Source organism: Glycine soja, chromosome 10 (assembly GCF_004193775.1).
Source record: "Glycine soja cultivar W05 chromosome 10, ASM419377v2, whole genome shotgun sequence".
In the NCBI taxonomy this organism is placed as follows: Eukaryota; Viridiplantae; Streptophyta; class Magnoliopsida; order Fabales; family Fabaceae; genus Glycine; species Glycine soja.
In genome coordinates, this window is record NC_041011.1 from 28,337,339 (window position 1) to 28,361,466 (window position 24,128).

Consider the following 24,128-nt stretch of genomic DNA (forward strand, 5'->3'; position numbering starts at 1 on the left):
ATCAGTTCACCAACTCTAACTAAGACATCTTCTATGAAACGAACAGGATAGGCAACACTTCTATTAGCTAAATGAATTACCACATCAGTTGACTGCAAGGGACCTAGAGATAGAGAATTAAAAATAGACAGAGGCATAACACTAACAGAGGCTCCTAAATCTAGCATGGCATTGTCAAACTTACTATTCCCTATAATACAAGGTATGCTGAATGTACCTGGATCATTGCATTTTTCAGGAATTTGAGGAACAAATTTACCAATCAATGCGGAGAAATTTCTGCCCATGCTAATTCGTTCACTTCCTTTAAGCTTCCGCTTATTAGTGCACAGCTCCTTCAAGAATTTAGAATATCTTGGAATTTGCTTTATTGCATCCAACAGAGGTATGTTTACCTATACTTTTCTAAACGTTTCCAAGATCTCTTTCTCTGCCTCTTCCATTTTTTTGTTGGAAACTGCTCCTGGAGGGAATGGAAGAGGGGGAATGTGCTGCTTCTACAAATCAGAATTACCTGTGGAAGAAGATTCACCTGCACAGAAATTGTTAGGTAAATTTTTGTCATCACCTTTTTCTGGAGTAGAGTGAAGTTTGGCAGGTTCATGTGCTGATGAGGAAGGTGCTACGGGTTGAGGTCCTTGACACTGCTTTCCCGACCTAAATGAAATAGCACTGACATTTTTGGGATTTTGGACAGATTGAGAAGGTAGCTTGTCAGAATTCTGGGACTATTGTTGATTCAATTGTGTAGCTAATTGTCCCATCTGATTAGTCAAGCTCTGAATGGAAGCTCTGGTCTCTTGTTGAAACTGCATGTTTTGCATAGTCATTTGCCTCACAAGTTCTTCGAGGGAAGGTTGTGGAGGGGCCTCAACTGTTGGCTGTTTCTGGGGTTGTTGCTGTTGTTGGACTGGTGGAGGAATGTATGGTCTGCTTGGGCCAACAACATTTTGGAAGGAAGGAGCAGGCTGCTATTGTTGTTGCTGAGGGCTGGACCATCTGAGATTAGGGTGATTCCTCCATCCAGGGTTGTATCTGTTGCTGGAGAGGTCATACTTGTTCTGCTGTGGTTGATTTTGCTGCTGAGGTTGAGGAGGTCTATTGTAAATATTTGCAGCATAGGCTTCAGGCTGCTCAATTGCTCCAGGTTGCTGCATGGAAGGGCAAAGGTCTGTATGGTGGTCAGCAGAGGAGCACAAACCACAAACCCTTGCGACAGGTACAGATTTTTGATTCAAGGCCAGCTGGGTTACCAAGTTAACCAATGCATCCAGTTTGCCTTCAAGCTTCTTAGTCTCAGATGATGCAGCTGAGTTTGTAGCTACCTCATGCACTCCTCTAATGACTATGGCATCATTTCTGGCGCTAAACTGCTGGGAGTTGGAAGCCATCTTCTCAGTTAAATTCCTGGCTTCAGCAGGAGTCATGTCTCCAAGGGCTCCACCACTGGCAACATCTATCATACTTCTCTCCATATTACTGAGTCCTTCATAAAAATATTGGAGAAGAAGCTGCTCTGAAATCTAATGGTGAGGGCAACTGACACATAGTTTCTTAAATCGCTCCCAGTACTCATACAGGCTCTCTCCACTGAGTTGTCTAATACCTGAGATATCTTTCCTGATGGCTGTGGTCCTGGAAGCAGGGAAAAAGTTTTCTAAAAATACTCTCTTAAGGTCATCCCAGCTCGTGATGGACCTTAGAGCAAGGTAATACAGCCAGTCCTTTGCCACTCCCTCTAATGAATGAGGAAAAGCTTTCAGAAATATGTGATCCTCTTGGACATCTGGGGGTTTCATGGTGGAGCAGACAATGTGAAATTCTTTCAAATGTTTGTGCGGGTCTTCACTTGCAAGGCCATGAAACTTTGGAAGCAAATGAATCAGCCCAGTTTTAAGAACATATGGGACATCCTCATCAGGGTATTGGATGCACAAGCTTTCGTAGGTGAAATCAGGTGCAGCCATTTCCCTTAGAGTCCTCTCACGGGGTGGAGGTTGTGCCATGTTCTCAGAGTGTGCAAAATCAGAATGCACAAAATTATAATGCTCAAGATCAGGATGTTCAAAATCACCAATAACCGAATGCACAGATTCACCAGTAATGGAATGCTCAGAATGATCAAAAGGTATAAAATGATGCCTAAATAATCTATGAAATGTCCTATCTATCTCAAGATCAAAGGGTTGTAAGTCAGATGGATTGCCTCTAGTCATACACTACATTCAGCATGCACACAACTAGTTGCCTTGTCATGTAAATAAAGGTGTAGGTTTGAACTACAGCTACCCTCAAATGATATCCAAATGACTTGAAATTTTGTGAGCAACCTTATAAAATGATGAGAAGATAGCAAAAAAAATTTTAGACAAAAATTCAAAGTCTAACTATGAAAGCTAAAAATGGTAAGTTAAGAAAAATAAGTGAATAAAACTTGAAAAATAAAAAACTTTTGACAGAATTGTTTTTTTGGACGATGGAGACCTGGCCGGCTGCCACGGCGTAGGAAATTTTTTTCTACCCCAAATGCATATATAATAATTGCGATTCTGATAACCGGAGCAAAAGTTATGACCGTTTGAAGTTTTGACAAACACAAAATTTGCTACTTTTTTGGAACTTTCAAATCTGACCAAACTAAAGGCTCTAGCTATTTTTCTTACAAAACATGGATTAAAAGAAGTGAACACAAAAAAATTCAGCCAAAAATAACAACCCTAGCTACTAAAACAAAAAATCACAAATAATTCAGCATGGGTGGTCGCTAAAATCCGTCGCTAAGGGATTTCTACTACTACTCTGGTTTGCCGCAAGCAGAAATGGTCGCTAAGTCTGTCGCAAAACACTATTCACAGCAAAATACCCAAAACTGAAACAGGGGAAGCGCTTAGCAGGAAAATTGAAATAGAACACACACTAAACAAAATACCAAGATACTAAACAAACACTAACACAATACTAACAATTAAACATAAAACACGAAAGAATTAAACACACGACGCGCTAGCTATTATGAACCTTTGGACACTGTTCCCCTGCAACGGCGCCAAATTTGATCGAGGCCGTACCCGAATCAAATAAACATGAAAATGCAGTAACTAGGAAGTGATCCTAGGTCGTTTCCCAACGAGCAGTGACACACCAAATGTTCATAATATACTTGCAGTAACAGTAACGATTGGGGGGGGGGGTTTGTTTGTTTTGTGATTAAAGAGCAGAACAAGTAAACTGGAATACGAAACTACTAATATTAAAAACGGGTTGTTTCCTTTGATTCAGAAGCCATTCTCTTATCCTGGGTTATGGAGAATTCGTCCCTAACAGTTAACCACTTAATCCAACCCTATTTCAATTTACTAAGCGAAAATCAACTTAGGGTTGTCAATACGTGATTAGGCACCACATACACCAGTTAGCCCTTCGTCCATTAAGCATGAACGCAAGTTAGGCTCAGAGGCAATTAATCGAACACGAAGCGTGCACTGATTAATATTCACGAATTTGGGATAATTGGTGAAGGGAAAACTGCCAGAAAACCACATTACAAGCGAAACCTCAAAGAGAGTTGGGCTTCATCCTCAAAAGGAAACAACACCAGAAAATCTAGCCTTCCATGGATTCAAACAGAAAACGCAAATGAAACATGAAGCAAAAACATAAATGAACAAAAACGTAAATGAGACAGAAACGTAAATGAAAGTAGAAGAAGAAGCAAGAATGAACTCGTAATTAGAAGCAGAAAACGGAAATTTGCATTAAGAACGAAAACCGTAACAAGGGAACAGAAAAACGTGAAAACCTAAAACCAAAGCTCTGAATAATGAAAATAGCATAACAGAATGCCCTGCACGAATCCCAAGGCAGCTATTTAAAAAGAGTCACTCAAAGTCACTGGGCCCTATTACAATACTCTGGCCCAAAACGAAATAAACACTGAACAACATAAAATAAAATTGCGAAGTTTCCTAATTAGAAATTAACTAAGGTAAGCGCTGCTTTATTTGCCCTCTTCAAGTCCACAACCAAAATCCGGATTAAGCCCAATGTTTCATTAATTCCTGAAATTAGATTAAAAACATCAAATTAGCTAAATGAGCCCAAATAATAAAACTGCCTAATTAATTGACAATTAAGACCAATCAGTAATTAAAATGGTGCAAAAAGGGTTTAGAAAATAGAAGAAAATGATGGCACATCAATCATTTTCACATTCATACATTTCATTCTAGATTTCAGAGATTGATGCAAAGACCATTACTCAAAGCTAGTCGTTCACTCACAGTTTAAGATCACACTCTCACCGGTTATGGTTCAAAATTTTCTTTCTCAATCAACCTATCTATTGACTAACAATTCTAATTGTAAGTTCACATTCTTGTTCTTTCTTTGTCTAACTTATATACTTGCTCAAACTTATGAAAAGAAACACAAGCTCCATCACAATCATGCATTCAATCCAGAATCAATTCATAACACCAATTTTCACAAAAAGATAAAAATGTTTCCCTGCATAATTATCCAAGTCAAGTTAAACTGTTCCACATGCTTCAAAACATGCATACTAACTAACCACAAACAAAAACAATAGTGTATATAAACATTAACCAAAATCACTAAAAACCAATGTACTGAAACTATAATCATTATAATAATAATCCAAAAAGCATCATCAGTGTAGAAGCAAAGCTTCATGATGAATCAAGATTGATTCAAAGATGTTTTGATGATAACAAAGATGATGACAAAGGTGATGACAAAAAGCTCAAAGGTCAATCAAAGAATGAGTTCAAGGTGTTCAAGATAGAATCAAGAACACTTCAAGATTCAAGAGGAAAGTTGAATTCAAGAATCAAGAATCAAGATTCAAGGATCAAGCTTCAAGAATCAAGATCAAGATTCAAGACTCAAGATTCAAGAATCAAGAGAAGACTTAATCAAGATAAGTATGAAAAGGTTTTTTCAAAAACTGAGTAGCACATGGATTTTTCTCAAAACATGTTTACCAAAGAGTTTTTACTCTCTGGTAATCGATTACTAGTAGCAAAATGAATTTCAAAAAGTTTTCAAATGAATTTACAACGTTCCAATTGATTTCACAAACGCTGTAATCGATTACAATGATTTGGTAATCGATTACCAGTGCCTTTGAACGTTGAAATTCAAATTCAAATGTGTAGAGTCACATCCTTTCACATAAAAGCTTTGTGTAATCGATTACACTGATTTGGTAATCGATTACCAGTGATTGTTTCTGAATAAATCAAAAGATGTAACTCTTCAAATGGTTTTTGACTTTTTCAAATTGGTTTTAATTTTTTCTAAAAGTTATAACTCTTCTAAATGGTCCTCTTGACCAAACATGAAGAGTCTATAAAAGGAAGACTTTGTTTTGAATTTTCAAAAAATCTTTCTAACAATTCAATCAATTTATTACAATCCTTTACAAGCCTTGAATCTCTTTGAACTTCTTATTCTTCGTGCCAAAAGCTTTCCGAAGTTTTCTGGTTTTCTAAACCTTGAAAATTTGTGCTATTCATTCTTTTCATCTCTTCTCCCTTTGCCAAAAAGAATTCACCAAGGACTAGTCGCCTGAATTCTTTTGGTGTCTCTCTTCTCCCTTTTCCAAAAGAACAAAGGACTAACCGCCTGAATTCTTTTGTGTCTCCCTTCTCCCTTGTCAAAGAATTCAAAATGACACAGTCTAAGAATTCTTTTGATTCTTCCCTTTCCCTTATACAAAAGTGTTCAAAGGACTAACCGCCTGAGAATTCTTTTGTATCCCCATTCACAAAGTATCAAAGGTTTAACCGCCTGAGATCTTTATCGTAACACATTGGAGGGTACATCCTTTGTGACAAGTAGAGGGTACATCTACTTGGGTTGTTGACTGAGAACAACAGAGGGCACATCTCTTGTGGATCAATTCTAGTGGAGGGTACATCCACTAGGTTCAAAGAAAACAAGGGAGGGTACATCCCTTGTGGATCTTTGCTTGTAAAAGGATTTTTACAAGGTTGAAAGAAATCTCAAGGACCTCAGGTCGCTTGGGGATTGGATGTAGTCACGGGTTGTTGCCGAACCAGTATAAAAACTCTTGTGTGTTTGTCTCCTTCTTCCCTACGCTTTTACTTTCCGCTGTGCATTTTAATTTTCGCTTTTACTTTTGGTTAAGTTTCTCTTCTACTCCTTATTCACTTAACAACATAGTAAAATCCTTAGAAGAGTAAATTTTTAATTAGTAAAGGTTTAGGAATAATTAATTCAACCCCCCCTTCTTAATTATTCTGAGGCCACTCGATCCAACAAGTGGTATCAGAGCAGGTTTCTTGTAGAAAGTTTAACAACTTCAACATTAATGGCCTCTTTAGATTCTTTGTTTTTCAAAAGCATTTTCAGGAATAGGTTATTCCAGGATCATGATGAAGACCAAGTCAACTTGTGTCTCATGACAAAATCTCATGAGAACAACAAAGAAGAATCTGTAAGGAAGAAATGGTACATTGACAGTGGATGTTCCAAGCATATGACAAGAGATGTATCCAAATTTACAACCATTTCCCCCAAGAAAAGTGGACATGTTACTTACGGTGACAACAATATCAGTAAAATCTCAAAAGAGGTAACATCTAATCCATCTCTATGAATTAAGGTATGATTAGTATTTTCAGTCAAGTTATTTCTGTGGATAATAGAAAATAATTGTTAAAATTGTTTGATTGTGTTTACAATGTTTAATTAACTATATTTAGTTTTAATTTTGAATATATATGATAAATTGAATTTTGTTTAAATTGATTAATGCTTGAATTGCTTATGTTTTGTTTGCTTTGACATGATAGAATAATTGAATTAAGTAAATAATTATCATAATATGTGTTGGTGATTGTTATTTGATACTTAAAATTTAGTATTTAATTCTCTGGTAATTGATTACCACTATGTGTAATCGATTATAGTAGAACAGACTTAGCTCTATAAATTGAAGATAAGTCCAAAATTATTTAATTATGTTAAAATTTATCATGATTAATTAACTATATTTAGTTTAAAAGAATTTCAATATACATGATTGATTTTTTGTCTTTGGTAATTGTGTCCAACTGTTTAGAAGTTTGAAAATTAAAATTTGGAAGTTATTGGAAGCTAAAAGTTGAAAATAGAAGTTGGAAGTTATTGGAAGTTGGAAGTTAAAATTTGAAATTTAAAATTTAATATTTGAAATTTGAAAGTTGAAATTTAAAATTTAAAATTTAAAATTTGAAATTTGAAAGTTGAAATTTGAAATTTGAAATTTGAATTTTTTTAAAAGTATTGTGCATAGTTAGTTGATTGTTAATTAGATTTAATTAATTTGAAATGATTGATGATTGATTGTGCTTGAAAGCTATTTTGATTTTTTATATTTAAAAGTTATGTTGATTATTTTGATAATATATATTTTAAAAATAATTATGCATGATTTTTGATGTAATATGTGATTAGTCATTTATGAATGGTTATGTATGGTTTTATATCTCTTGTATGATTCTTGCATATTTTTTAATATGACATGAGAATTACTTGCTTAAGGTTCATTCATAAAGTTTTTCAAAATCCATTATATTATATTTATTTATTTTTATATAAGAATTTTCATATATAAAGTATCTTTTTTATTCTAAAAAATGTGTTATCAAGCATGAGCATGATAAAGATATTGAGCATGTAGATTCAGAGAAAATAATGATTACATGATTGATTGAGTTCTTTGAACTTTCTGAGTTTTTAAATTATCTTTAACAAATCTGAATATTTGATAATGCCTGTGATCTATATCCTTCAATCCTTGTATAATTCTTGTTTGATATGTTTGAATTACTTGATTGATTGTTCAAAATATTTTTTTATGCTTTTCAAAATTATTATATTGTATTTCAAATAAAATTATTTTGATATGATAGAACCTTCTATGTTAATAAAAACTCATCTTGGTAAGTGTTGGTAGTCAATTAGCACTTCGTCTTAGGAAAAAGGTGTCTGTATTTTTAAAATTTGTAAATACAAAAAACCAACTTGTAGACATCTTCACAAAACCACTAACCCAAGATTCTTTCTACACCATTAGAAGAGAATTAGGACTTCTAGATGCAAGTGACTTAGACAAATGATTTATGTTTTGATGACTTATGACTTAATTGTTATTTATGCACATATGCTTCTATTATAATGTGAGGATAATTTATTATCTTGTTTGATTTCTATAAGCTTCTCTTTTCTTGTTTAATTATTATATTTTGTTTTTAATCCTTGTATTTGGCTGTGTTTTTATGACATTTGAGCACTTATTATTTCTTTTTAATATTTGTTTAGTATGACTGAATATGATGATTATATTTACTATCTCTTGGTTGTTTATGGTTATGAATTTTAAACTTAGTTATTTTGATAATATATGATCAGTGGTATGTACTTTTATTTGGTTATTATGAGTGACTTTTCTGGATTATATGACATTCTATGAAGTATATCTTTCTAAGATTGATGAATGGTTAAGTTATCTTGTTTGATTGTTTTCTATTCTCTTGTATGATTAGTAATTTATGTATGTTTTATATTTGTTATGCATTTTGGCTTTTTGTTGATGCCAAAGGGGGAGAGAAATAGGGATTAAATCAAGAACTCGCATAAGTAATTAACTTAATTTCAAGTGAAGCATAAACTCAAAAACAAAGGGGGAGAATGTAAATTTATGTGAGTGATCGACTAGGAAAAAGTGTGTGTGTGTGTTTCTTGATTTCAGAAGTTGTCATCATCAAAAACGGGGAGATTGTAGAAGCAAAGCTTCATGATGAATCAAGATTGATTCAAAGATGTTTTGATGATAACAAAGATGACAAAGGTGATGACAAAAAGCTCAAAGGTCAATCAAAGAATGAGTTCAAGATGTTCAAGATAGAATCAAGAACACTTCAAGATTCAAGAGGAAAGTTGAAGAACACTTCAAGATTCAAGAGGAAAGTTGAATTCAATAATCAAGAATCAAGCTTCAAGAATCAAGATCAATATTCAAGACTCAAGATTCAAGAATCAAGAGAAGACTTAATCAAGATAAGTATGAAAAGGTTTTTTCAAAAACTGAGTAGCACATGGATTTTTCTCAAAACATGTTTACCAAAGAGTTTTTACTCTCTGGTAATCGATTACGAGATTGTTGTAATCGATTACTAGTAGCAAAATGAATTTGAAAAAGTTTTCAAATGAATTTACAACGTTCCAATTGATTTCAAAAAAGCTGTAATCGATTACAATGTTTTGGTAATCGATTACCAGTGCCTTTGAACGTTGAAATTCAAATTCAAATGTGAAGAGTCACATCCTTTCACATAAAAGCTTTGTGTAATGATTACACTGATTTGGTAATCGATTACCAGTGATTGTTTATGAATAAATCAAAAGATGTAACTCTTCAAATGGTTTTTGACTTTTTCAAATTGGTTTTAAGTTTTTCTAAAAGTTATAACTCTTCTAAATGGTCCTCTTGACCAGACATGAAGAGTCTATAAAAGCAAGGCTTTGTTTTGCATTTTCAAAAAATCTTTCTAACAATTCAATCAATTTATTACAATCCTTTACAAGCCTTGAATCTCTTTGAACTTCTTTTTCTTCGTGCCAAAAGCTTTCCAAAGTTTTCTGATTTTCTAAACCTTGAAAACTTGTGCTATTCATTCTTTTCATCTCTTCTCCCTTTGCCAAAAAGAATTCGCCAAGGACTAACCGCCTGAATTGTTTTTGTGTCTCTAATCTCCCTTTTCCAAAAGAACAAAGGACTAACCGCCTGAATTCTTTTGTGTCTCCCTTCTCCCTTGTCAAAGAATTCAAAATGACAGAGTCTGAGAATTCTTTTGATTCTTCCCTTTCCCTAATACAAAAGTGTTCAAAGGACTAACCGCCTGAGAATTCTTTTGTATCCCCATTCACAAAGTATCAAAGGTTTAACCGCCTGAGATCTTTGTCTTAACACATTGGAGGGTACATCCTTTGTGGTACAAGTAGAGGGTACATCTACTTGGGTTGTTGACTGAGAACAAGAGAGGGTACATCTCTTGTGGATCAGTTCTAGTGGAGGGTACATCCACTAGGTTCAAAGAGAACAAGGGAGGGTACATCCCTTGTGGATCTTTGCTTGTAAAAGGATTTTTACAAGGTTGAAAGAAATCTCAAGGACCGTAGGTCGCTTGGGGACTGGATGTAGGCACGGGTTGTTGCCGAACCAGTATAAAAACTCTTGTGTGTTTGTCTCCTTCTTCCCTACTCTTGATGATAACAATAATGACAACAAAAGATGATGACAAAGGTGATGAACAAAAAGCTCAAAAATGAAAGAACAACTCAAGTGAATCAAGAACAAGTCAGGAGTTCAAGAATCAAGAAGAATTCAAGACTCAAGAAGAAAGCCTAGAATTAAGAATCAAGATTCAATATCTCAAGAATCAAGATCAAGATTCAATATTCAAGAATGAAGAAAAGACCCAATCAAGATAAGTATTAAAAAGTTTTTTCAAAACTTTGAATAGCACATGAGTTTTTGACAAAACCTTTACCAAAGAGTTTTTAGTCTCTGGCAATCGATTACCATATTGTTGTAATCGATTACCAGTAGCAAAATGAGTTTGAAAAAGTTTTCAAACTGAATTTACAACGTTCCAAATATTTTCAAAAGGTTGTAATCGATTACAATGTTTTGGTAATCGATTACCAGTGCCCTTGAACGTTGAAATTCAAATTTAAATGTGAAGAGTCACATCCTTTCACTCAAAAGCTTTGTGTAATCGATTACACTTATTTGGTAATCGATTACCAGTGACTGTTTCTGATAAAACAAAAGATGTAACTCTTCGAAAAGGTTTTTGACTTTTTCAAATTGGTTTTAAGTTTTTCTAAAAGTTATAACTCTTCTGAATGGTCTTCTTGACCAGACATGGAGAGTCTATAAAAGAAAGGCTTTGTTTTGCATTTCAAGATTCTTGAACACTTATTCATACAATCCTTTACAAGCCTTAAATCTCTTTGAACTTCTTTTTCTTCTTTGTAGCAAAAGCTTTCTGAAGTTTTCTGGTTTTCCAAACCTTGAAAACTTGTGCTATTCATCTTTTTCATTCCCTTCTCCCTTTGCCAAAAAGAATTCGCCAAGGACTAACCGCCTGAATTCTTTTTGTTTCTCTCTTCTCCCTTTTCCAAAAGAACAAAGGACTAACCGCCTGAATTCTTTTGTGTCTGCCTTCTCCCTTGTCAAAGAATTCAAAACGACACAGTCTGAGAATTCTTTTGATTCTTCCCATTCCCTAATACAAAAGCGTTCAAAGGTTTAATCGCCTGAGAATTCTTTTGTATCCCCATTCACAAAGTATCAAAGGTTTAACAGCCTGAGATCTTTGTCTCAACACATTGGAGGGTACATCCTTTGTGGTACAAGTAGAGGGTACATCTATTTGGGTTTGACTGAGAACAAGAGAGGGTACATCTCTTGTGGATCAGTTCTAGTGGAGGGTACATCCACTAGGGTTTCAAAGAGAACAAGGGAGGGTACATCCCTTGTGGATCTTTGCTTGTAAAAGGATTTTTACAAGGTTGAAAGAAATCTCAAGGACCGCAGGTCGCTTGGGGACTGGAGGTAGGCACGGGTTGTTGCCGAACCAGTATAAAAACTCTTGTGTGTTTGTTTCCTTCTTCCATACTCTTTTACTTTCCGCTGTGCATTTAATTTTCGCTTTTACTTTCTGTTAAGTTTCTGTTCTACTACTCATCCTCTTAACAATTTAGTAAAATCCTTAAAAGAGTAATTTATTAATTGGTAAAATTTTAGGAATAATTAATTCAACCCCTCCTTCTTAATTATTCTAAGGCCACTCGATCCAACATTAATGACCAGGCTCAGGCACTCAAAAGTGAGGCTGTTAGAGACAACCCCTCTGACTCGACATAGGGTGGTGATCAGAGCAAGAAACCCAAGTCTAGAAGAGTTAGACTGGGCTATAGAAGTCATCTGGCCAGAAATGAGAGCTCCTATGTTCATATCCATGCGAGAGACTAGGCCAAAGATCAGCCTAGCTCTATCCACTGTCAAGTCAGAGGTGTGCGATATGGGGGGCAGGTTGGAGTATGAGAGAACACTCCACTCCTGGGCTAAAGTCGTCAAGTCCTTCTTCCTCAGGATCCTCCCAGGATGGCCCTAAGCATTCCAGATGAACCCTTGGCCTGGTATGCATAGGGCAGTGATGTGTCATCATTTTCTCATATTTCTTAACCCTTTTTGTCACCATTTTAATTACTGATTAGCCTTATTTGTCAAATTAATTATGCAGTTTTATCATTTCGGCCTACTAGATTAGTTTTGTGTTTTTAATTTAATTCAGGAGAATTATAAGCAATTGGGCTTGAATCCAGAATTGGGCTTGGGCTTGAATTCAGAATTGGGTTTGGACTTGAAGAGAGCAGACTATTTTATTCTACCAAATTTTATCTTATCTAGATTTTATCTTATCTAGATATTATTTAGATTTGATCAAGGGTAAGCAACGTGTTTTAGTTCTAATACTTTCTAATTCACATCTACTGTTTAATTTACAAAAGCAAACAACCCCTCCCCCAATTCGTTACTATTTTACTACTATATGTTATGAACATTTGGTTGACCATTGCTCGTTGGGAGACGACCTAGGATCACTTCCTAGTTACTGCATTTTAATGTTTATTTGATTCGTGTACGGCCTTGATCAGGCAGCCTCAATCCCCCTAGGATCTGAAGGTATCCTGCAGTATCTAGAGTATGTGGGCAAAGTCTCACCCTCTACCAACACCACAGGTGTCTCTAGGAATGTGTTGAGGCTGTTAGCGTCGATCTTCACTAGATGGTGATAGAAGCTTTCTTGTGGGGCTTCTATAGAGGCTAGATCTTTGAGCTTCAATGAGGTCCTTTAATGGAAATTTTCCACCATGGAGATGCAGCGGAAGACAAAGGAGAAGAGGTGAGAGGAGGCGCCATCTACTAGGGAATAAGCCATGGAAGAAGGAGCTTCACCACCAAGATGAGCCTTGGATAAGAAGCTTGGAGAGGATGCTTCAATGGATGAAAAGAAAGAGGGAGTGAAAGAGAGAGGGGGGAGCATAAAATTGAAGGAGGAAAAAGGGAGAGAAGTTTAACTTTGAGTTGTGTCTCACAAGACTCTCATTCATCAAAGTTACAACAAGTGTTACACATGCTTCTATTTATAGACTAGGTAGCTTCCTTGAGAAGCTTTCTTGAGAAAAATTCCTTGAGAAGCTTCTTTGAGAAAACTTCCTTGAGAAGCTAGAGCTTAGCTACACACAACCATCTCATAACTAAGCTCACCTCCTTGAGAATCTTCCTTAAGAAGATTCCTTAAGAAGCTAGAGCTTAGCTACACACACCCTATAATAGCTAAGCGCACCCCCATGACAAAATACAAAAAAGTCCCTACTACAAAGACTACTCAAAATGCCTCGAAATACAAGGCTAAAACCCTATACTACTAGAATGACCAAAATACAAGGCCCAAACGAAGGAAAAACCTATTCTAATATTTACAAATATAAGCGGGCTCATACTTAGCCCATGGGCTCGAAATCTACCCTAAGGATCATAAGAACCCTAGGGCCTTCCCTTGGATCTCTGGCCCAATCTACTTGGAGTCTTCTATCCAATGCCCTTGCGGGTTAGGATTGCATCATTCCCTCAACCTTGGAAAGGATTTGACCTCAAATGCTGAGGTTCTTCATACTCTGGGCTCCTTCCGCCAACACATGTAAAAAGAACAAAAACATATGTATTAGTGGTGTTTGGTATGTTGAAGTAAGGTAATGTCTGAAAACCCATTTCTTGGGCATCTTCCCATGAAGGAACATTGTTCCTCACCAACTCAATGAGTGGTGCTACAAGTATAGAAAAATATGGGACAAACCTTTTGTAAAAGTTTGTTAAGTCATGGAAGCCCCAAATGTTTCTTATACTTGGTGGAGTGGGCCACTCAGGAATGACATTTATTCTCTTAGGGTTCATGGGAACCCCTTGATCACTATTTGAAAAATTAAGAAAAGTAACGCAATAAAATATACCTTTTTTTGTATTTTCATATTGATTATTCCTACCAAAAAGTATGACAAACCTAAGGTGTCCCATATGAGTACCTAAGTTTGTATTGAAAGTAAAAATAAGAAAAAACCTACCTAATGGGTCCCTATGTACACACACCATGAAGATGTTAGCTGCACGAGTGATTTTACAAAAGAGGGTTGCACCACTCAAAACATTCATCATACCACCTATTTTAGGGACTTGGTGCCTAATAATACCTATTTTGGGCACCAACAAAGCACAAGGATTTAAGCTCTTGCAAACCAAACCCTCATCCAACAACTTCTTTACTTGAGGAATAAACTCAAGCCCAAGAGGTGTGGCAATGCTAGCAAGTGTCTTTTTACAAAAGAGAAAATATGGAGGTTGTCTAAGAGGGAAAGTTTCTTTAATGTTTGTCTTTATTGTAAAATGAGTTCCTTCTTAGCTAACCTCTTGGAGGAGACACTTACCTCCTTACACTTCTCTTTAACCACTAATGGTTATCCTTCTTCTTGGGGGTAGATTTCTTCACTAGATTCTTCCCCTTTTGCTTCTTCACTTTCACTAGAGGAAGGTGAAGTAGTAGCCTTATCTTGGCTACTATAAATGTCTTAGCACCTCATAATCATGGTTTTTGTGTTGGGGCATTGAGAAGTAATATGTCCTCTTCCAAGACATTTAAAGCACTTTATAGAGCTAGTTTTCTCTTGCATACTAGCCTTAGGGGCTTGTTTTTCTATTGTCTTCCCCTTATCATCTTTGGGATTAGAAGGTGTCACCCCTAAGATGCCTTGACCTTGGTCTTTCTTTGGATAAGAGTGAGAGCCATAAGATTTTGACGTAGACTTCTTTTTAAGTTGTTGCTCCACCCTTATTTCCCAAACTAAGTTAGCCTCTACAGTGTCCTTCCCATGGAAGTATGAGAGGTTAATGTTAGCCTCTTGAGGCTTTCTTTCCTTTTCTCTTCTATGGGAGTGAGGTCTAAGATGTGACCTATGCCTTCCTTCGTAATAGTCACGAAGTTCTTCACTTAGGCTCTTGCAAGAGTTATGACTACTATAGGAGGCATGTTTTTCTCTTTTCATTTCTTTCATTATTTTTCTTCTTTCTTCCTCTCTTATTTTCTTTCTTTCATCTTGACTTATTTCTTCCACTCTTTTTTTTTCCTTTTTCTTTTCTCTCTTGTTTTTCTTTCCATAACTTGAGGGAACTCAACTCATCTAAGATTCTAGATAAAGGGTCTTTATGACTAGTACCCTCGCCATTAACACTAGATGAATGATGACTCATGTTGGTTCCTAAGTTGTGGTTCTTTCTTGTTGGAGGTTTGAAAACAAAAGGTAAAAGAAACTATGGTTGAAACTAGCCAAAATAAACACTAAAAGAGGTGTGAAAGATAAGGTAAAAAACTAATTGGTAAAGGGAAAGCTATCTAGGCAGTTTGACAATGGAAGGTAAAGGAAATAAGCTATGAAAGTAAGCAATAAATGTAAACTAGGCGAATCCTAAGAGTATTTGGATGACCACATTCAAGGTTCGCAACAAAAAACTCACTATCCTAAGGAAAAATTGCCTAAAATTATTACACACAAATGGAAGTTTGGTAACCTATTGGAGGCTCCCAACACACTTCCAATGAAGGCCTTTTTGTTACAAAACTTGAAAGCAATGAAGGTAAGTAAATTGCAAATTACAAAATTACAAAACGGTCCTCAATTTTGGTGGTTGTTCTCTCTTTGGTGATTCACTCAATTTGGATTGCTTCTTATTCCAATAGCTCTTAAGGTGGTTGACCCCTTGCTTCTTGACTCAAATTCTTCAAGGAATGGCACCAATCCTCCTTTCCAATTCCCCTATATGGCAACTTACAAACAAGGAAACAAAGAGACAAGAAATAACCAAAGAAAATAAAAATGAAATGAAAGCTAAACCAATGGAGTTTTAACAAGACAATTTTTCAAGGATTATTCAACAATTAAAGCAATGAAAAGGAAATAGAAGCAAGCTAGGACTCAGAGAGAAACTTAGAATGGCTCTAGAGTAGAGTAAAAAAAACTGAAAAAAAAGACTCAACAAACCTCTAGCTTTGGCACTTGTTTTCACACTAATTTTCAATTGAAATTTAGGAACTAAGTTTAGTATAAAATAGGCACTAATTATAGAATAAATTTTGAGCCAAAACAACAAGCACACTTCCCTTTCACTTTTTTTTCCTGGATACTTATTTTTCTGCCATCTTGTGTGATTTTTAGTATTTTTTCCTTTAATCCAAATCACTTGTTTTTTTTATAACTTTTTTCCAGATGTCTAGAAAATTCAGTAAAACTTTCAGCTCAAAATTCGAAGTAACCAATTCTCACTAATTTTTACAAGTTTGTATGTCCAAGTTGCCAGCACCAGCGATTTTTTTTAAGCGTGGTATATTGATTGCCTTGGGCTTACTTTCAATCTTCCTATGTATGTTGAACTCACTAGGATTGTTTACCACAGTTTTAGGAGTTCAATATTCACTTAGGATCAACATTTCAGCCAGCAATTCAATCACCAAAACTCAAATTCACAATAGACACAATCATAAGGAAACCTAAAAGTTCAAGAAAAGGTTCACAATCAAAGACTCTCTAAGAATTTTGCATGAACATGTTAAGGACTAATTAACATGAAAGATTTGACTCAAATCAAATAATAGGCTAAAATAATTTCATACACTCATGAAAAAATGAGTTAGACAAAGAAAAAAGAAAATAAAATTCAGCACAACATAAGAAATCTTATGTGACAAGTTTCATGACTAGACATGACTTCTATGACAAAACTACAATAGGTGAACAAGTTACTCTAGATTTTTAAGGTTTTCTTATACTTTAATATTTTTGTAATAATTTTATGGTTTAGGTTTCAGCCACAAAAAATAACAAGACAAAACTCAAAGGAACCTAAACTCAACACAATTCATGGTTCAAGAACAAGAACAATAAATTTGAATCGTAGAAAATCAAATCTAGCTTCTATAGCAAGTTTAATCGGTGGAAACTCTAAAGAATCATGTTAACAACATTTAGCAAAAGACATGTGAGGAGATACATGGAGAAAAATGAAGAAACAACAATGGAAGAGAAGGTAAAGCAAAAAATTAATGGAGGTTTAAGGAGCACCTACTTGAAGCTCTTGTGCTCTGATTACCACTTGATGGAAGCTTGCTTGTGGGGCTTCTATGGAGGCTGAATCTTTGAGCTTCTATGAGGTCCTTTAATGGTGATTTTCCACCATGGAGATGCAGCGGGAGACAAAGGAGAAGAGGTGAGAGGAGGCGCCATCCACTAGGGAATAAGCCATGGAAGAAGGAGCTTCACCACCAAGATGAGCCTTGGATAAGAAGCTTGGAGAGGATGCTTCAATGGAGGAAAAGAAAGAGGGAGAGAAAGAGAGAGGGGGGAGCAAAAAATTGAAGGAAGAAAAAGGGAGAGAAGTTGAACTTTGAGTTATGTCTCACAAGACTCTCATTCATCAAAGTTACAACAAGTGTTACACATGCTTCTATTTATAGACTAGGTAGCTTTCTTGAGAAGCTTTCTTGAGAAAACTTCCTTGAGAAGCTTCTTTGAGAAAACTTCCTTGAGAAGCTAGAGCTTAGCTACACACACCCCTTTCATAACTAAGCTCACCTTCTTGAGAAGCTTCCTTAAGAAGATTCCTTAAGAAGTTAGAGCTTAGCTACACACACCTCTCTAATAGCTAAGCTCACCTCCTTGAGATGAGAAGCTAGAGCTTAGCTACACACCCCCTATAATAGCTAAGCTCACCCTCATGACAAAATACATGAAAATACAAAAAAGTCCCTACTACAAAGACTACTCAAAATGCCTCGAAATACAAGGCTAAAACCCTATACTACTAGAATGACCAAAATACAAGGCCCAAACGAAGGAAAAACCTATTCTAATATTTACAAAGATAAGCGGGCTCATACTTAGCCCATGGGCTCGAAATCTACCCTTAGGCTCATAAGAACCCTAGGGCCTTCCCTTGGATCTCTGGCCCAATCTACTTGGAGTCTTCTAGGCAATGCCCTTGCGGGTTAGGATTGCATCAGATGGCCTCTGACCCTGGCTTGCTTTGGTGAAGGACCTTCAGAGCTGTATAGGTTTGCATAGAACTCTTTCACCAAAGTCACATCTATGCTCCCATCAACCAAATTAGTGAGGCGTTTATGGAGATTACGCCTCCACAACTCAGCCTTAAAATCATCAAACTCAGTGTGGTAGAGCTCCACCTTCCTCTCTGGCAAGATGTTTCTCCCCAATACATTATCCGTGTACCGGTGATGTGCCATCATTTTCTTCTATTTTCTAAACCCTTTTTGCACCATTTTAATTATTGATTGGTCTTAATTGTCAATTAATTAGGCAGTTTTATTATTTGGGCCCATTCAGCTAATTTGATGTTTTTAATCTAATTTCAGGAATTAATGAAGCATTGGGCTTGAATCTAGAATTGGGCTTGGACTTGAAGAGGGCAAACTAATTTATTCTATAAAATTAGATCTTATCTTATCTAGATATTATTTAGATTTGATCTCATCTAGATATTATTTCATCTAGATCTTATCTTATCTTATCTTATCTAGATTTGATTTGATTTTACTTATGGGCTTGGATTTAAAACATATTTGTAAGCTTTGGGGCTGAAAAAAACTATATAACAGCACCAAGGTTCTAGTTTCGGGGGCTCCCTCTCTCCCTCGCGGGAGACTCTCTCTCTCTCCTCTCTCTCTTCTATTTTTCGTTTTTAGTTTTAGTCTCTCTTCTCTTTCTCTTTTATTTTCGTTTTTTTTACAATTCCAGTTCAGACTTTTAGTTTTATCAATAAAATTTCATTCTCTATTTGATTAATGGAAGGCTAAGTCCACAGCGTTGTTTTCCCTTGAGGATCAAGCACAGTTCTCTTTGAGGTTCTATTATTACTGTTAAATTCTGTTTAGTTTTTCCTCTTCACTAATTACTTTGAATTTGTTGCTTTTAATTCACGCATGCTTAGTGCTTGATTAATTGTCTCTGCGCTTAATTTACGTTCATGCTTAATGATCGTTTATGAGTAATTGGTGTATGTGATGCTTAATCACATAATGAATGCCTTATGTTGAATTTCGCTTAGTAATTTAATTTAGGGTTGGATTAAGTGGTTAAACTGATAAAGGATAAACTCTCGTAACCTAGGATAAGAGACTTGCTTGTGAATCAAGGGGAAGCAACGTGTTTTAATTCTGATATTTTCTAATTCACATATATTCGCTGTTTAATTTACAAAAGCAAACAACCCCCCCCCCCCCATCGTTACTGTTACTGTTACTGCAAGTATATTATGAACATTTGGCTTGTCACTGCTCGTTGGGAAACGACCTAGGATCACTTCCTAGTTACTACATTTTAATGTTTATTTGATTCGGGTACGGCCTCGATCAACCGGTTCCATGCATCTAAGGAGTGAAATCTCCTTGTATCATATTGAGTTGTGGGTCTTGAACCGATACTCTTGCATTTCCTAGAGGCCATCTGCAAATAAAGGGACCAAACAGTTAATCAGGACACAAGTTATTCAAATTCAAAAACTGAAAAATAAAACTAAAAAAGGCATTGGCGGCTTAGCGAGACATGGTCTGCTTAGCTTGCCTTCACAAAATACACACTACCGCTTAGCGACACGTGGGGCCGCTTAGCGGATGTTGCAGAAAATTCTGCTTCTGCAAATCGGCTTAGCTGGCATCTTCCCGCCAAGCCTAATGATTGCCACAACAAATGTGCGCTAAGCTCAGAAGGGTTGCGCTTAGCAAAACCATGAAATTCAAAAAATTCACTAAGTATGGGGGCTCAGTGTTGGTCGGTGAATACAACAAACTTTGGTGTATAAAACTTGTGTAATTTGTATCAAACTCCTCTAATTTATGGTTATTTTGTACTGTTGTAATTACTTTTTGTTAAAGATAGGTAATAAATACTAAGCACTTCCATTTTGTGTGTTTAATAATCATTTTCTCTCAGAATGAATAGGCAATTTAGTCCCTGAGATTGTACCCATTTTGCATATTAGTCCCTAACTTAATATTAAATTCAAAATAGTCCCTATCTTTGCATAAGTGTTGTAAAATAGTTCTTTCGTTAAATTTTAAAGTAACGTCGTTAGTGAGGTCAATTTTAGTGTCACGTGGACTATCCAACGTGGCACTAAAGGATGACGTGGCATGACACATGGATGTGCCTCCTAAAAGATGCCACATCATTTGATGATAACAAGATGAGTAAATAGGCAATTTAGTCCCTGACTTTGTACCCCTGTTTCATAGACTTTGTCTATCTGTCTTTACACATCATTACTCACGTGTTTGTCCTTTTAATAGTTAGTTTACACACTTGTTCATAGTAAACACATCTCTTTTTATACTAGACACCTATTCACTAAAATAGCTTTACCAAGTAACACAAGTTCCATGAGAGTTCAATACTCGATTCTTACCGTTTTATACTACTTGCGCGGTCCGGTGCACTTGCCCGAAGCGAACAAGTTTTTGGCGCCGTTGCCGGGGATCTTTTTTTTATTTGGAAAGTTAGTTCGTTTTTAGGTGCCTATTCTTTATTTGTTATTCTTTGATTACCTATGAATATTTGTTTTCAATTCATATTTGTCTTCTCTTATTGAATTGGATAACCGTTGTTCTGTTAGTATTTTATATGCACAGATCTCCCATAGGCAATTTAGTTCCTCTGGACTTAGAAATTGAAGCTACATTGAGAAGGAACAGGGCCGAGAGGAGAAGGAAACTTCTGCAAGACAGAACAGTTGCATCCATTCTTGAGGAAGAAACTCATTTTTTTTATTCATTATCACCTGATTCACTATCATCAAGGGAATCCACTAGGGTCGGGTAAGCGGGCCGGCCCGCCTGCATAAGCCTGCATTGGCGGCGGACCGGGCCAATCTGCCCCCGCTTCTTACACGGACCAAATAAATTGGTCCGCCCCTGCCCCGCGGACCCCACGGGTCAAACGGGCCGGTCTGCGGGCCTAACTTTAAAAGAATTTCAATTTTAATAAAAATACAATATAATCAAATTAAGTTCAATACAAATGTAAATAAAATCTCAATAATTAGTCAATTATATCAATAAAATAAATAAATCATACAAAAACTCAATTCATCATGTTTATAACTTGCAGATCAAGAGTTTCGTGGTTCATTCCCTTATCCCACGATTTTATCATATAATAATAGACAAGTGAAGTGTGATGGGTGTAGTAAGTTTGTGAAAACAAAAGTATCTCTGCGACAGAATTGAGAAAAGAGGCATAGAATTTAAGAGTTTAACAACAATGAATCAACCCCAACAAAAATAGGATAAAAACAAATTCTAGAGAAAGAAGAGATGTACTTTGTGTGGTGGCGCGGTGGTGGGCCGAGGCTGAGCCGCTGTGGTGTGTCGCGTGACTGCGTGAGTGTTAGTCGTGTTTTGTCTTCTTTGTAAGGGAAAGAATCGTATGACATGCGAGTGTGCGCGATTACGTGGTGGAGAAAAAGTGTTCTTAGTATGCTACAATGATAACTACTAAATATGATATGAGCTATTTTTTATAATAAAATATATTGAAATATATTTAAAAATATTTATTTAACAATTATTTTTGGCTTAAATGATAAGAATTGATATTTTTATTATTTATGACTTGGAGATATGAAAATGATAGATTAAAAGAGAAAAAGATCAAAAAAATATCAAAAAGGAAGATTTTTTTATCACTTATCTTTTTATAATAAAAATATATTGAAATATCCTTAAAAATATTTATTTAACAATTATTTTTGGCTTAAATGATAAGAATTGATATTTTTATTATTTATGACTTGCAGATATGAAAAGGATAGATTAAAAGAGAAAAAGAACGAAAAAATATCAAAAAGAAAGATTTTTATTATTTATCACTTATCTTTTTATATTAATCTTTTATTTATCTTATCTTATCTTTTTTATCTTTATCATCTTTTAATTTAAATCTTTTATTTTTATCTTTAAATCTTTTATTTTTATCTAATATATATTTCTTTATCTATTATTTAAAAGAAAAGTTTAAAGTAAAAAAGAGAAAATCAAATATAATATAATTGGGTCAGGGCCACACAAATCAAACCTAATACGGACTGCGGGCAACCCGCGGACCCGCGGGCCAGTCCATGGACTTGGGCCCGTTTACCCACCCCTAGAATCCACTACTCAATTCCTTGAAGCCACTATCATGGCAGACGAGCAACACCAGAGGATCACCCTTGAGGATTATTCAAGCAGCTCAGTACCGCAATTCTTTACTAGCATTGGACGTCCTGAAGTGCAAGCTCACAAAATATAGAAGTATAGAAGTATAGAAGGAGAAGTGATAAAGCTTTGAACGAAAGTATAGAAGTACCATATCCTGTGGTACCTTCAAAGAAGGAGAAAGACCGTCATTTGGCGAGATTTTTAGATATTTTCAGGAAACTGGAAATAACCATGCCCTTCGGAGAAGCTTTACAGCAGATGCCACTCTACTCCAAGTTCTTGAAGGATATGTTAACAAGGAAACATAAGTATATTCACCAGGAAAACATCGTAGTGGAAGGAAATTGTAATGTTGTGATTCAAAAGATCCTTCCACCCAAGCATAAAGACCCTGGGAGTGTAACTATTCCTTGTTCAATTGGAGACGTCACTGTGGGAAAAAATCTTATTGACCTGGTGTCGCAACCTACCCTTCGGCGGGAGGGTGACGCGGGGCTCACGGGTACGTCTTCCAAGAAAGGAAAATGCGCGGAGTCGCCACCAACGTTTATTCGAAGAGTGGTCTACGAACTTTAAGTGTGAAAGGTTCGGGAGTTGTTTTTACGCACGGGGAAGGTATTAGCACCCCACGCGTCCATCACAAGGGACGACAACCTTTAACCAAGTGTGTAATATCAAGTCTTCGATTTGTTTTATTTTCCCTTTTTTACGTTTTTATGACATTTTATGCCTTTTGTATTTTTAATCTTTTTGTGGTCGACAAGGGTGTTTTCCTCACTCCTACGTATCCTCAATTGCGATGAGGAAATCAGACCTACGTAGTTCTTTAAGAACTAAGCGTTGGTTAAGTTGTTTTGATCTTTTTCTGCAAGATCGATTTTAACCGCACAAAAGTCGTTTAAAGCATTGGACCATTTAAACGATCTTTTGATTCTTTTGAAAGGAGAGAAACGTTAAGGTGTTGGACTGTTGGATTGAGTGGCCTCAGAATAATTAAGAAGGGGGGGTTGAATTAATTATTCCTAAACCTTTACTAATTAAAAATTACTCTTCTAAGGCTTTTACTAAATTGTTAAGAGAATGAGGAGTAGAAGAGAAACTTAACAGAAAGTAAAAACGGAAATTAAATGCACAACGGAAATTAAAAGAGTAGGGAAGATGGAAACAAACACACAAGAGTTTTTATACTGGTTCGGCAACAAACCGTGCCTACATCCAGTCCCCAAGCGACCTGTGGTCCTTGAGATTTCTTTCAACCTTGTAAAAATCCTTTTACAAGCAAAGATCCACAAGGGATGTACCCTCCCTTGTTCTCTTTGAAATCCTAGTGGATGTACCCTCCACTAGAACTGATCCACAAGAGATGTACCCTCTCTTGTTCTCAGTCAAACCCAAGTAGATGTACCCTCTACTTGTACCACAAAGGATGTACCCTCCAATGTGTTAAGACAAAGATCTCAGGCGGTTAAACCTTTGATACTTTATGAATGGGGATACAAAAGAATTCTCAGGTGGTTAGTCCTTTGAACACTTTTGTATTAGGGAAAGGGAAGAATCAAAAGAATTCTCAGACTGTGTCGTTTTGAATTCTTTGACAAGGGAGAAGGGAGGCACAAAAGAATTCAGGCGGTTAGTCCTTTGTTCTTTTGGAAAAGGGAGAAGAGAGACACAAAAAGAATTCAGGCGGTTAGTCCTTGGCAAATTCTTTTTGGC

General features: G+C 35.9%; 1 non-coding gene across 1 annotated transcript; it reads left to right on the forward strand.

Annotated features, from left to right (window-relative positions):
• The first annotated feature begins 1,521 nt into the window (after positions 1–1,521).
• Positions 1,522–1,628, forward strand: LOC114372775. The gene has a single exon (XR_003658339.1). It is a non-coding gene; the product is annotated as a small nucleolar RNA R71 (small nucleolar RNA).
• The last annotated feature ends 22,500 nt before the right edge of the window (positions 1,629–24,128 follow it).